General features: G+C 34.2%; 1 protein-coding gene across 1 annotated transcript in view; it reads left to right on the top strand.

Annotated features, from left to right (window-relative positions):
- NEGR1 (neuronal growth regulator 1) overlaps nt 1–16,117 on the top strand; it is an 889,928-nt gene that overhangs the window by 362,486 nt on the left and 511,325 nt on the right. The gene's annotated exons all lie outside the window — the stretch shown is intronic.

The following is a 16,117-nucleotide window of genomic DNA, read 5'->3' as shown; positions in this document are numbered from 1 at the left end:
TTATATGATAATGTGATACCACAGAATACACATTTTATTCCTAACAAGAAAGCTGAGTGATCAAGAAGTTGTGTTATTTCTGAGTTTATACATCAAAACTTCAACCCTTACTATTAATCTAAGTGCATGACTTCCCACTTGTAAAGATAACCAAACTGCAATTTTAGTAACTGTGCATTGTTCTCTTGAATGAATGTGAACATTCGCTAAAATACAACTTTTATAAAAAATCAATATGTTCACTGTATTTTAAAATTAAATTCACTAGCTAAACAGTTAAAGAGGAATGTATAAAGTGAATTACGTGTCTGTGAATTTACTCAGTGGCTTTCAGTTTTGAAAATCATTTCAGAGTATGCGATATTCCTCTTTAAAAGCATACGAGAATAAAAGAGTTTTCACCAAAGTCCATCTTTATTCAGAGATTATACAGAGGTTCTGAAGGGCAGAAGTTTGCCAGGCTTCAAAAACTGACATGAGATTACAAGTCAAAAACACATTTTTTTTCTGTTATCCAAGCCTAATCCTATTCTCTTGTTTCATTCAATGCCCTCTGACTTTAGTTTCTAGCTCAAAGACTACAAAAGATTTTTATTACATGAGAAAAGGTACACTAGGGCAATAATGTATCTAACTCACTTGAGGTAGATACCACTTTCTTCTGTAGGTTTAAACTGACATATGTCTTTTGTGAGCAGTGAACATACCCCTCTTTCCTTTTATCAATTCTTACTTATTCCATGTAAGTTCCATATTTAAGAAATATTCAATAATCATATAAACCTTGCCTATGTACTCTTAATTTCCAGAAGTCTTCTTTATTAACTGTTACATTAATTGTTTGATTCTATGAAATTTATTTTAAAGCTGTTATAATTTGTTATAGTGCTCTTTTTTTGCTGATCCCACAAATAACATGAATGTTGAGCATCATTTAGGAACTGCATGTAAGAATGCACTTATCAAACGTTTTTTCAGTATGATTATTGTACTCCCCTGGAAAAAGATTTATCTTTCTAGTTTGAAGGTGTGCTTGAGTAAAATTAAAAGCTAATAATTTTACAGTATTTAGGAACCTAATTAGTTATTAGTTGATTGACAAGTGGGCAGTTTTTCAATTACATTAATAAAGTTCAGAGAATACATTAATAGGCTTGTCAGTCAATTCAAGAGCTAAATAAATGTCATCAAGAGTCAACGCCTCTTAAGCTACATTTCCTCTCAATGAAAAGAAATAAACCAAAGCACATATCTTCAGTTTTTATATATTTGTTAGGTTGTCAGATGCTCAGGTGTATCTCAATGATTTGACGTGTATTTTCTTGTCTAATTTGTCAAGCTTTATATTAACCAAGTTTGAAAAATGAAACTTACCAACTGAGAGGAGACTATTAACAATGTTGATCACACATTGGCTATTGAAAACAAAGCTCAACTTTAATTGTATTGTGTACATAAAAAGGTTATTATAAAAATAATTTTAGGAAAGAAATAATAAAAGTGAAATCTTACCACATACCATTGTGCATGGTAAATTTGTTGGTGCTATTGATTTTATCGTTTTATTAATATAAATGAATGGAGTAATGAGGAAGGGTGTGGAACAAAAATTGGGGAACATGGATTCCATTCTATTTTTTTTCTCATGAACTGAGTAATGTCTTGTTTTTGTTTTATCACTTGAAAGAGGAGTCATACTAAAAGGCTAGAATAAATTGATTATTTGATTTTTATTAGAAAAGAAAAAATGTTGAAGAAATATTTCACACTTGTGTAACACTAATATTCATCACCATGGGAGCTAAGTTTCACATAGTAGCATTTTCTGCTGTTTTTTATGGAAGTGTGTTTATTGATCTTTATCTTTCTTTTACCTGCTAAGTAATATAATATTTATGTAACTTAAAGAATTGGATAAACTGAGGTTTTATTTTAAGGATGTGGATCAGTTAATAGTTGCTCTAAGAAAATAAATTTGAATTACCCATATATAAGATAGTGTTAAATCAAGAGTGTCATACAGTAATTCAAATTATGTCCTGTGTGTTTCTTCAGAGCAATTTTTTTTGTCCTTGAGGAAAAATATCTATGATAACTGGCAGACTCGTTATAAAGACAGAGCTCTCTGTTACAGTACTGTATGATAGGAACCATGAAGTATAAATGCTGCCCACTCAACATCATGACAGTAGTTTTTCCTTTAATCTTATGTCTAAAGTCTAGGTTTTTTACAGCACAAAATTGATACACATAGATTTAGTAAATTGAATAATCACTGTCACTGTCATCCCATTGCTCATCGATTTGTTCAAGTGGGCACAGTAACGTCTCTCATTGTGAGACTTATTTGTTACTGTTTTTGACATATCCAATACACCACAGGTAGCTTGCCAGGCTCTGCCGTGGGGGCATGATGCTCTCAGTTGCTTGCTGGACACGCAGAGAGTGTGGAAGAATCGAACACGGGTCGACTGCGTGAAAGGTGAAAGCCCTACCGCTGTGCTATGGCTTCAGCCCAAATTGAATAATATATACTCAAAAAGATTAACTTCAAAGGAGTAGTGCTAATATTTTTTTCTATATTGGAAGGGATGTAAAATAACCTTTAAAGGAGTAGTTAGCATACCAAGAAATATTGGAGAATCAGAATGAAGTCAAGTAGAGATTAGATCATAAAAATTGCATGTGATTTTTATATACATTTAGAGATTGTTTAAAAAAAGCCTTATGAAAAAAAGATAGGAGACTGATAAGTATGCTAAAAGATGGTAGATGTATAAAATGTATATATTTTATACGTATATAGTACACACATACCTCTACACCTGTGTCCTTTAAAATAAATAAATTTCATGCTTTCTCCAGTCTGGGATCTTACCAGCAAATTACTTAACACCAAAGGAAGTGTTCAGGGATATTTAACTTCCCCCCAAATATTCTAATTTCAGAGGGCACTTGTATTACTTAGACTCTGTGTAGTACATTGGGTGCTATGCACCATTGTCAAAGATATTCTGTGTTCTTTGTTCCTGGGAAGCAGAATCAATGAACAGCATTTCATCAATGAAAGAAATTGCCTCTTTCAGAGATAGCCTCAGAGATCCATCTTGAATAGAAGTCAGTTTCTGCCTAGGGTGACCAACTTGTGATGAGTGATTGAGATAGGAATAGAAAGACCTACCTTTTAACCCAAATCAAGATAGCTCTGATGAGCAATTCCGTTTCCTATTGGGACAGTTAAGGTCATTTAAATGCAGACTGCTGCTTATCTCCTTAGCTTCCATTTCATCCTATCTCCTTCTTCCTTCTTCAAGGATTTATCGTGAGGATATTCCCTAATAAATATACTGCAGTATTCAATGTCAACTTCCCAATAATCCCAAATTGTGACAGTGTTGAACTGTTGTCTGTGGCCTAGTTTTGTTTTGACAAAGACTTTGTAAAGTAGAAAGGCAATACATCTAAACACCATGTGCTAATATTTTTTTCTATATTGGACCCTCCCAATATAGAAATATTGGAATGTGACTTAAATATTTAAATATGACTTAAAATACCTTTCAAAGGAGTGATTAGCATACCAAGAAATAATGGGGAATCAGGATGAAGTCAAGTAGAGATTAGATCATAAAAATTGCATATGACTTTTATATACACGTAGAGCTTGCTAAAAAAAAAAGTTCAAAGATTTAAAGTACACAGTAGAGAGAAAAAGGATCAGTTATTCATTTCATGGTCCACAAGGTTAGAACTGATATATTTTTTAGAACCTAGATCTTATCCTATTTTTCAGGATAGAGTAACAACTACTGTGAGTCATCTCAGGGAATCACAATGAGATGTAAGAAAGATCTTGCTAGTATAGTACTGATAGCATGAAGTCATAAGATCTCTCAGTAGAACCTGAAGTGCAGAGGGATCAAAAAAATTAAAATCAGTTCAGCAAGATGTCAGTTTGGTAACAGTCAATAGATTTTAAAAAATATTTACTTAATCTGAGAATAAATTTTATAACATCTTTCTGATTCTAACATCTACAAATATTATTTTCCTCAATAGGTCTTTGAATAGGAGTTTAAGATAATTTATTCTTTAAGAGGAAAGAATATCAGGAGGACTACTTGAATCATAGTCACTACTTGAATCATCTTAATCTAATGTTAGTTTATTTATTGTAATTTTTTACAAAATGTATTTATATAGTATATACTAGAGGAGTTGTTGGAGAGATAGCAAGGTGCTTGTTTTGAAACCCACAGCGAACCACAGCCAACGTGGGTTTGAACTCTGTCACCCACATATAATTCCCAGAGCAAAGCCATGAATAATCGTTAGACTCAGAGTTAGGAGTAATCCTAGAGAACTGCTGGACGTCACTCAGAAATAAATAAAATAAAGCAAAAGTATATCAGAAATAGAACTGTCACACTCCTATTTCCTGTTAAACAGATGGCCGATGTCATAGCATCACAGGACATTGGTTTCCTCAAAAGGTCCAAAGGAGTGGGGGCTATAATAATGTAAACAAGTATGCCAAAATATCCCATAGACTAGAAAATTATATTAATTCTGAAGTCCAGTGAAACTATGATTTTTTTATAATGTACAAAAGTATCCCAAAGAAAAATTTGTCAACACTAAGTAAAGTTAGAAGGATCCCATATAATTGTTTTTAAGTTTTTGCTTGAAAAAATTTCAAAGACCCATATCATTTTCCACCTGGTTTATCTGAGCTATAATTTTGAGGGAAATAAAGAATATGTATCTATGTCCCTGGATATAACTTTCTACATAAACTCAAATATATGTACATATATAAAAATAATTTTGAACATGATATGAGACAAAAAAATGACTGGAAATTCAAAACTTGAGCATTCTCAGAAAGGAAGCAAAGAATAAATTGTCCTTGGGGCCGGAGCAATAGCACAGCGGGTAGGGCGTTTGCCTTGCACGGGGCCGACCTGGGTTCGATCCTCGGCATACCATATGGTCCCCCAAGCACCGCCAGGAGTAATTCCTGAGTGCAAAACCAGGAGTGACCCCTGAGCATAGCTGGGTGTGACCCAAAAAGAAAAAAAAAAGGAGTAAATTGTCCTCCTTATATAAACAATGCTCCTTAACATAATGATGCTTAATTATTACACCAAAAAAATCATTCACTTTAAATAATATAAATGAAGAAAATTTACTTAATTTCAGAATATACATACTTGATAAAAGTTTAAAAATAAAATCTTAGATGTGTACAAAAGGTATCCAGTAAAATAAAAAAGGTATTGGGTAGAAATAAGGATGTCTCCCAAATGTGACTTTCATTTTGGTGTATGATCCATATCTTCTTTATCTCACCAACTAGAAAATGAAGTTTCTAAGATCCCCTAATGTGATGATAAGTATATATTATATTCTTGTAAAAAGCATATATCATTTATTCTCTAAAATTAGGTTATAAATGATATCAATGATTAATATAAATGTTACATGAAGAGGGGATACATTCCCATTCTCATTTCCTCTGGAGAGAGTTTCTACCTCTTCTACCATCAATCATTCTTACCCCAGTTTGCTATATGTACAGGTCCAATGGGAGTCAAAATCCTGAACTTCCCACAAAGAGTAATCATTCTTGACCATGAATCACTGGATTAAACTCCTATTAAGCGCTATAAATTCAAAGTTTGTAATAGTCCTAATAGTTTATTTTTTCCAAATACAAGGTAGTAGTAAGAATTGAATCATACCTGAAAATATTCTTTTATATTTATTTTTGTCTTTAATGTACAGTTTCTTGATTTGTGGGCTACAGTGATAGCACAATGGTAGGGCGTTTGCCTTTCATGCAGCCAACCTGAGTTTGATTCCTCCTCCCCTCTCAAAGAGCCCGGCAAGCTACCGAGAGTACCCCGCCTGCATGGCAGGGCCTAGCAAGCTCCCCTTGGCATATTCGATATGCCAAAAACAGTAACAAGTCTCACAATGAGAGACGTTACTGGTGCCCGCTCGAACAAATTGATGAGCAATGTTGACAGTGACAGTGACAGTAACAGTGACAGTAAGTATTTGTGACAGTGACAGTAAGTATTTGTAAATATAGACTTTGTTAATTAGACTTCAATTTTTTCCCAGTTGCTTTGTCCAATGCAAATTATTTAATTTGCTATAATATGTCCAATAGTCTTAGGTTCTGAAATATTATAGCTTTCTATCATAACATTATGCTTAATTTATGAAATATGGAAAAATAAATCCTTCCGATGTCTTCTGTGATCCACATTTCAACATAATTTCAAAAAAACCCTTTCACAAAAAAAAAAAAGAAAACACTCAACTCCAGTCCTCTGAACATATAAGACAGAATTTTGTAGGTACTAAATATTGCATAATTGCTTTTAAAATTAATGTTTCTTAAGTTTTAGTTTATATTTTCCAACTTGACTAGCACTGCTTTGGTTACTTTTTTAAGATTTTTATTTTTCAATTAAATGATCATGAAGTATACAATTACAGAGCTGTCCAGGGTCGGGTTTCTGTCGTACAGTGCTCTAGTACCCATATCTCCGCCAGAGTACATTCCCTGCCTCCAATACCTGCAGTTTTCTTCCCACCACCCCACTCTTGTGGTTATTTGACAGTAGTTTTCTATCTTCTATGAAAACATTATTTCTATTATTTCTAAACATTACTTCTATCTATTACTGTCTTTAGATTAATCAGGTTATTGATTTAGTTAGTGAAGTTTGTAAAAACAGGTTTAATTGAACTTATTTTAGGAAATTTTCACTTTACTATTTGAACTTCTCCCAGAATGTGTAGTATGTCTTCTCTTCTGAGTGTTTTATTTTGTTTTTTTGCTTCTTTTATAGTATTTTAAATTGGTCATTGATCATAACTTTTATGTAAGAAAAATAATAGCAGAAAGTAATGATAGGTTTTTTTAATAGCATTTTTCTCTGAAAAAATTAATCTCTTTGAAACGTGCAGTGATCATGTTTTTTCTTAACAACATTATATGAAGCTTCATTTAATGTCCAATCTATGAAAATGTTAAAACAGTAATATAGATTCATAATGAACCACTTACTATACATAGAGGGAATGAATCAGTTGGTGATATTTCCCTTATGTATGTTTAATATGCTGTCATTTGCCAGTGAGAGATGGGAAGAACAAGGAAATAAGTATTGATAGATATTTATCACTAATGGTTTCCTGTCACTCTCCATTTTTACAAAAAGAGCATTCATAAAAGTGTTGAAATTTGTGAGTTGGTAACAGCAAAAGTAATAGCATTGGAATTTTAGTAAACATCTTTTCTACCTACTGAATCGTTCAGCAAGATTATTCTTCAGTGTCTCTGATATAGTTTTTAACTGAAAATTTTTTGAGGGGTGGCAGGAAGAGGATAGTGAAATAATAGTTGGGCAGTTTGTGGTCAGTGTTGCTGAATCACAGTTCTCCCCTAAATTGCCCATATTTTCAAGTTTTGAAACATATTTGGTATCAATGTATCTGAAAATGGGAAGCATAAAAGAGAAATAATATTCCCCATTCATTTTGAGACTGTGTAAAACAGTATTTTCTTTTCTGGTAACATAAACTTTAAAATGCAAATTGAAAATGACTTAAAATGCAATTGACCCTTTAAAGCAAAGTTGGCTGCCCTGCAAAAGTTCTAAAAATGACTATGCTTACTCTGAGTTCCGTTCTTGAATTACATAACTGGATACATATCTGAACTTTAGACTATTGATTATATTTTAATCTTTGTTTTTTATACCTAGCATTTTTTCCATTCATTTATTTTTCAATTGAATCAGCATGGATATACAAATTTACAAAGTTATTCACGATTGCATTTTAGTCATAGAATGTTCCAACACCCATCCCTTCTTCACCAGTGTACTTTCCCACCACCAATTGTCCCAGTTTCAATCCCCCCACCCCCCATCCTACCTCCTGCCACTATTGTATGGCAGTCATTTTTCATATTTAGTTCTTTCTCTTCTCTCTTTCTCTCTCTCTGTCTCTGTCTCTGTCTCTGCATCTTTGTCTCTGTCTCTCTGTCTCTCTCTCTTTCTCTCTTTCTTTCCTTTTGGGTCTTATAGCTTACAGTACAGATAATGAAAAATTATCAGGTATATCCCTTTACCTGTGCCCTTTTCCCCCCACATATCCTTTTGGTGAACTTCCAACCATTGACCTATCCACCTGGTGCTCCTGGCACCTCTTTACCTTCACCTTGGATATTTGTCTCATACTCTATAACTTTACTCTTTTATTCCCAGAATAATTCATCAAGTTAAAACAGTTCTACTAAGGCAAGTCAGATTTTATTAAAGAAATATAGGGAAATTTAAACTGGAAGTTCAGTTTTAATTTGTGCAGTAACTCTCTGCCTCTTTATCTCTTTGCTTTACAGTATTTCACATTCCATTATTATTTTCTAGTTTGTAATTTAACAGAAATAGTAGAGAGCCATGAGAAACTAACATTTATTTCCATTAAAATACCAATTTGTAATCTTTTTTTTTTTTTGCTTTTTCGGGTCACACCTGGTGATGCACAGGGGTTACTCCTGGCTCTGCACTCAGGATTCACTCCTGGTAGTGCTCAGGGGACCACCTGGGAATCAAACCCGGGTTGACCGAATGCAAGGCAAATGCCCTACCCACTATGCTATCGCTCCAGCCTCCCAATTTTGTAATCTGCATAGTGGATTTTCATCCAATTAATAGTTTGTCAAACATTTATATGTATGTTTTCTTTTTTAAACAAATGATTGAATTACCATAAATTACAGAGTTATAAAGTTATTCATGGTTAAATTTCAGGCTTTTAATATTCCAACACTAATCCTTTCCCCAATATCCACGTCCCTTCCCTGTACTTCCTATTCCATCCAATCTCCCTAGTTTCCCTCCTGTCTCCTGGCCTGCCTCTATGTGAGATGTGATTTAATTTGTTTTTTCCCTTTTTCCCCACTTATAGGCACTGCGTTTTATTATATTGTTAATGATAGGGTGTTAAGCATGCCACTTTACCTCCTGGTACAGAGCAAATGCTTTCCTCTATCATGGTCCTATTGGTTTTGTTTCTGATCTAGCTACCTCCCCAACACCCCAGTGATAATCTTTGTACTAATAACTAGTTCTACTGCTTATTGCTTCCTCTGCCTTCACAGGTTATTATTCCCCTACTATGCTTCTTTACTCTCTGAATCTGAGTGAGATCATTCTGCGACTGACCCTCTTTTTCTCTGACTCATTTCACTCTGTATGATATTTTTCAGATTCATACATGTAACAGCAAATTGCATGACTTTATCTTTCTTTAAAACCAAGTGGTATTCTATTGTGTATATGATATAGCTTCTTTATCCAATGATCTATTCTTGGGTACTTGGGTTATTTTCAGATTTTGAATGTTGTGAATTGTGCTTCAATAAACCCAGGATTGCAGATATTTTTCCCACATTGTGTTTTTGGTCCTTGTGGTGTATTTCCAGAAGTTTAATTGCTTAGTCGTATAGAAACTCAATTCCTAAGTTTTTGAGGAATGTCTATATTGTCTTCAAAAAAGACTGGACCGTTGCCATCCCCAGTTACAGTGAATGAGGGTACATTTACCCCTGCAACTATGCCAATGTTGGCTGTTCTGTTTTTTTTTTTAATTTTTTATTAGTGAATCACCATGTGGTACAGTTTACAGACTTACAAATGTTTATGCTTGTGTTTAAGTCATACAATGACCAAGTACCCATCCTTCCACCGGTGCCCATTCTCTACCACCAATGATCCCAGTATCCCTCCCACCAATCCCACTCTATCCCCCTACCCCACCTCTCTCTCCTTCTGGGTATTGTGGTTTTCAATAGAGGTATTGACTGGCCATCGTGTTCAGTCTATATTCTACTTTTGACACACATCTCCCATCCTGAGCGGGTCCTCCAAACACCCTTTACTTGGTGTTTCCTTCTCTATCTGAGCTGTCTTTTCCTCCAGCATGTGAGACCAGCTTCCAAGCCATAAAGTGAACCTCCTGGTACTTATCACCACTATTCTTAGGTGTTAGTCTCCCATTCTGTTACTTTATATTCCACAGATGAGTTCAATCTTTCTTTGTCTGTCCCTCTATTTCTGACTCATTTCACTTAACATGATACTTTCATGTTGATCCACTTATATGCAAATTTCATGACTTTATCTTTTCTAACAACTGCATAGTATTCTATTGTGTGTGTGTTCCTGGGTTTCTCTAACCAGTCATCTTTTCTTGGGCACTCGAGTTTTTTTCCAGATTTTGGCTTTTGTAAACAGTGCTGCAATGAATATACAAGTGCAGATGTCAATTCGACTATATGTTATTTGCATTTCCGGGATATATTCCCAGAAGTGGTATTGCTGGGTGAAATAAGAGCTTGAGTTCTAATTTTTTGAGAAACGCCCATACTGCTTTCTAAAAAAGCTGGACCAGTCGGCATTCCCTTGAATGAGTGAAGGAGAGTCCCTTTCTCCCCACATCTGCGCCAACACTGGTTGATTTTATTCTTTTGGATGTGGGCAAGTCTCTGTGGTGTGATTTTATATCTCATAGTTGTTTTGATCTGCATCTCCCTAATGATTAGTGATGAAGAGCATTTTTTCATGTGTCTTTTGGCCATTCGGATTTCTTCTTTGGCAAAGTTTCTATTCAGTTCTTTGCCCCCATTTTCTGACAGGGTTGGATGTTTTCTTCTTGTAGAGTTCAACCAGTGCCTTGTATATCCTTGATATCAACCCCTTATCAGATGGGTATTGGGTGAATATCCTTTCCCATTCTGTACACTATCTTTATATTCTAATCACTTTCTCTTGAGGTGCAGAAGCTTCTTAGTTTAAGATAATCCCATTTGTTTATCTCTGTTTTCACTTGCTTGGCCATTGGCATGTCATCTTTGAAGATACCTTTAGCTTCAATGTCGTGCAGGGTTTTGCTGACCTTGCTTCAAACATTGGTTGTTCTCTAGATTGAATGCTTGTGTCTGGTGTGAGGTTGTTTTGATTTTCATTGTGATATTACTCCCCTAAATTATCTGTGGACTCAAAATAAGAACACTAGTGAATTTCTTCAGAGTGAAAGACAGTCTTAATTTTTTTTAACTTTGCAAAATTCAGCACAGTTCTTGACAAATATTAGTGCTCAATACAGATTTACTAGTTATATGTATTAATATGTGTATATGTGATTATTTCTTTCTGGCTTTATAGCTTCATACTACTTAAGCTGTGACTTAATAAATTGATACTATCTTTAGAGCATGGCACAAAAATGCTGACATACCATGAAAAATTTAAATTAAAAGGATTAGTTAGCATTCATTACTTAGGTTGCTGATTCTCTTTCCATGTCATAACATTCTTATCCTCTGATAATCCCCATGCTTTCATAAGTAGAGAGTAGTGATTGAATTCTATAGTAAAAATAAGAAAAATACATGTGTTTTGCCAAAAAATATCCTTAAAAAGTTGTTTTGAGAAAAACCAATAATATTATATAATAAAGACATAATAAATATTTCACAGTCTGTTAAAAAGGTTAAAGTTAGTGATTCCTAATGCTAACCCAAGTGTAATGAAATTACTTTAAAGGGGCCAATAGCAACACAATTAGAATTTCCTCTCAGATATTTCTCTTGCTTTTGCAGGTTATTTATTATATGAGCAAGTGGGTGATTGGGAATTAAAATGATATAATGAAACCTTGAGGGAGAACTTTTTTCAGAGATATTTCTCAGTACAGAATCAGGCAAGGCATATGTATGTTTTCCTGCTTTCCTTTCATTTTAGGGTAGTTTCTATTAAGGAACAGCTAAGATTAATTTATTTTTAGTTCAAAAATACTCTTGTATCATCTCACTATTTTGATAGCAACAATTTGCAAATACTTTACTGAAAGTTCCACATCTATTCCTCATTGTGATAAGTAACACAATGGTCCACAGTGATGACCATTTACAAATGTGTCTGTGAATACTTTAGGTTACATGAAAAGCATGAGTCAGGATTTAAAATCAGGGCCAAGGAGATGGCTCAAAGGGCTGGAATGCCTGCTTATTTGCTAGGACCCCTGGTTTGATCCCTCCATTACCCTACCCTAAGTACCATCAAAGTGCTTCTACAACGACAACAACAAAAGCATATTTCTATTCAGCTAATCTTAAAATGGGCTGCTATCTGGGTTATACCACTAATTCAGTGAAAGTAACAACTTATTTAAAAGTTGAAAAGTGAGAAGAGAATCATGAGGAGCTATGGTTGTGGAAGTCAATCAGAGTGAAGTGATTTAAGAAGTACTTGGCCCATAATTGCTACATTTAAAGACCAAAGCAAGAGGTCATGAACCAAGGAATATAGGCTGTCTCTGCAAGATGGAAAAGGCAAATAAATGGACTATATATTAGAGACTCCAGAAGGAAACAGAGCCTGCCAACACCTGGGATTTTATTGAGGGCGAATATATATGACACCTTATCTATAGAACTATAAGTTAAATTTGTCTTGTTTTAAGTCACTAAATATGTTGTGATTTCTGACAGCAAATAGGAAACTAATTGCACATGCCTAGTCAAGCACATACATTTGTCGACACATATATTAAACCAGAATATCTCTTTATTCACTTAGAAGAGTAGCTTCTCAATTTCAGCATTATAGACATATTATGTTGGATCATATATTTACTGTGTGTGTGTGCATATGTGTTTTGGAATGGTACATAAGTTTTGCATTTTGTAAGATATTTAGGAGTTTTTCTAAATAAATATTAGTGTCCTTAATAATGTCCTTAAAATAAATGCTATGAAATAAATATTAGTGTCCTTCCAAATTAAAAATGTTAAGGCCTAAAGTTTAACATGATGATATGAAGAGCTGTAGACTTTGAATGTTGTTAGGCCATGAGTCATATTTAAGCTCTTATAAAAGAAAAAATATAAACAAAGCTCTTGTAAAAGAGACCTAACTGAAATCTTTCTGTTTTTCTACTACTGAACTCACTTTAAAAATATAGTCTTCTAGGAAGTAGATCATAATTATACACCAAATTTTTTAATACCATCACCTTGAACTGTGAGAAGTATGAACTTAGCTCATGATATCAAGCTCTTAAGAATTTCCAGAATTATGGAAGTAAATTTCTTTTGTTTCTAAGTTACCAAGTTTATGATATTTGGGGATAGCAATCAAACACTGAAAATTCTAGTTATGACATCCTATAATGTTTCTATATATTACCTAATGTCTGGTGAGGTATAAAGCACCTTATTGAAAAAGTGGAGTTAGTAGTCATATGATTTCATTCTCTCTTGCATAATAATTTCTTACATATTCCATAAAAATATGAGTTTTGTCTGCCTTACTGTTTCATTCTTAGTGAATTAGTGAGTAGAACAGTTATTTGCATGTAATTAGTGCTACAGTAAATATTTTATAATGATAGAAATATGAAAGACCTCAGAAATACAAGCTAGCTAATGATAAGATACATTTCAGGGATTTCTTTCTTTTTTTAAAATTAATGATAGTTGTCCCCATTTGTATTTTTTAAAGTAGCTAATATCAATGTTTACTTAAGTAATTTTAAAAAAATTTGTTGGTTTTTGGTCCAAACCCAAGTGTGCTCTGGGTTTACTCTTGTTTCTGTGCTCGACTATCACTCCTAGTGGGCTCAGGAGACCATATGGAATACCCAAGATTGAACTCAAATCAGCTACATGCAAGATCTTATACACAGATCTCTACAGCCCCCCTTAAATAAGTTAAGGTGACATAAACATTAAGGTGGTTTTCATCCTAAACATTTATAAAGTATATGAACATAGTTAAATGTTTTAATTGCTTCAAGAAACAGTTTAATTCTCAGAGAAGTGAAAAATAATATCCAGCTTTCTGGGATTCCCTGTATTACTGTCATTCCCTCATTAATTGATTTACTCGAGCAGGCACCAATAACGTCCCCATTTGTCCCAGCCCTGAGATTTTAGCAGCCTCTCCTTATGTGTTTTTCCCAACAATTGGAGGCTCTTTTCAGGGTCAGGGGAATGATGCCTGTTATGTATTTGTCATATCAAATAGATCACAGGGAGCTTGCCAGGCTCTTCTGTAGGGGCAGGATACTCTCGGTAGCTTGCCGAGCTCTCCTAGAGGCACACACACACACACACACACACACACACACACACACACACACACACACACATATATATATTTCCCTTTATGATGATGTGTCCAGGAATATGTTCACTCATGTATGAGGCTTCTCCTGAGCATGTGGAAAGTGGCCTGGAGCATGTCAGCAGTGGGGTAGTGGAGATCAGCTGCTGGGGCTGGGTTCCTTGGTGCGGGGAGGCTCTCACCCGCCCCCCTCTGGGGCACCCTTGGTGCGGAGTCCGGTGGCATGGTTATGGGGGCCTCATTTATGCTCCCTTCCAGGAGAAGCAGCGATGAGTTCTCTCAGGATTACCGTAAACATTTTAGAACATCATTAAGTATATGTGAAATTTCTCCAGGTCTTATTCTGGCTAGATAAAATTCAACAGATTTTACAATTTCTAGCATGCTAATAATGTAAAGATATGTATTTTTTTCTTACCTTTTGAAATAGGATATAATTGAGGCTGTTACCCTTGATTCCGAAAGATTTTTATTTAGAAACCTAAACAATAAAATGAATCTATAAAATGGAGTAAAATTAATTATTTTTCTTGCTGTGGAGAAATTTCATGTGAGCAAAGATCATTTATATCAATGTTAAGGCTTTGAGCTGCAGTTATTGGAAGGGATTTTTAAAAAAAAATTATAATTACTTCCTATAATCAAGAAAAAGCAAGAGTGGCATTCATTTTGTGGTTATTTGAGCTCAAAGGGTTTTGCATTCTCCTTTTATTCTGTGCTATTACCACACATAACTGTATTTGCAGGTATTTACTAGTTACAGGAAGGGGTTACCCCATGGGAAATTCTGGAAATAAATGGGAACAGGATGGATGAAGTCAGGAAGTTCTTTTCTCAATGCCACAATCAGTATCTCCTGCAAGGCATTAGTCCTTGTTTAGGTTCCATTGGACAGTTCATTTCCCACTGGCTCAGCTCACACCAGTTATTCCAAAGAGTGGATCTAATTTCTAGTGAATAATCTTTATCTCTCTGCTCTGGTAAATACACCTATCAAAGCAATAGTGATTTCTTATTGTTGCAAGTCTCTGATTTCCCTCTTCATGGCAAATTTGACATATTTGTTATTTACACAGATGACACAAATTTATTCTGTGTAATCTGTGTAAACATGTCCCTGTATTTAACCCCTATGATTTAAAAACTATAGATTTTCTATTTTTCATTACTGAATAATCTCAAAAGCTATGCTTCATGCTCCATCCTCTATATAGAGTTAACAGTTTTTCTATAATGATAATTACCTCTTTATATTCTAGGAGAAAAATATATATGTAGATAATTCCTGAATATAAAAAACAAGTTTAAAAATTAATTACACATATATGGATTCTTAGATTTACTAAACTAATTATTGGAAAATAAGATGAATTAGGGAGAAAAGATAAAAATATGCATAATTATTAAATGCTGGCATTTATGTGAGCCTTGGGCTTCTCTTTATTAGCTTTTTGGGTGCAATTATCATTAACATTTCAGTTGCATCTTTAATGAATATTAGAGCAAGAGATAAACAATGGTATGAGTTAAAATGGCAGTCTTTCATTATCCACATAGACCGCGACTATAAGAAAAAAATGCTGAAAGAGAAGGGGCAGTAAAATATTTATGCTGGACACCATAAACTGCCCTTCAATATTCTGATCCTTGATTTGTGTAACCATTTTTATCTATTGTAGGAAAACCAAAAAAAGGACAATTCCAAATTTTTCTCCAGTAAACCAATTACCTGATTAGACACTAACTCTAATGCAACCTTTATTTTTCTGGTAGCAAGCATTGTTCTAGATGTTAGAAGGACAAAGACCCACACATACAAATTAGCATTTTAATTCAAGGAAATTACAGACTAGTAGCACAGTTCTGCCATAAGACAAATGAGTATACTAACATCCCACAGGAGC

This window comes from Sorex araneus, chromosome 5 (assembly GCF_027595985.1).
Source record: "Sorex araneus isolate mSorAra2 chromosome 5, mSorAra2.pri, whole genome shotgun sequence".
NCBI classification, from domain to species: Eukaryota; Metazoa; Chordata; class Mammalia; order Eulipotyphla; family Soricidae; genus Sorex; species Sorex araneus.
This window is presented reverse-complemented; position numbering and strand designations above follow the sequence as displayed.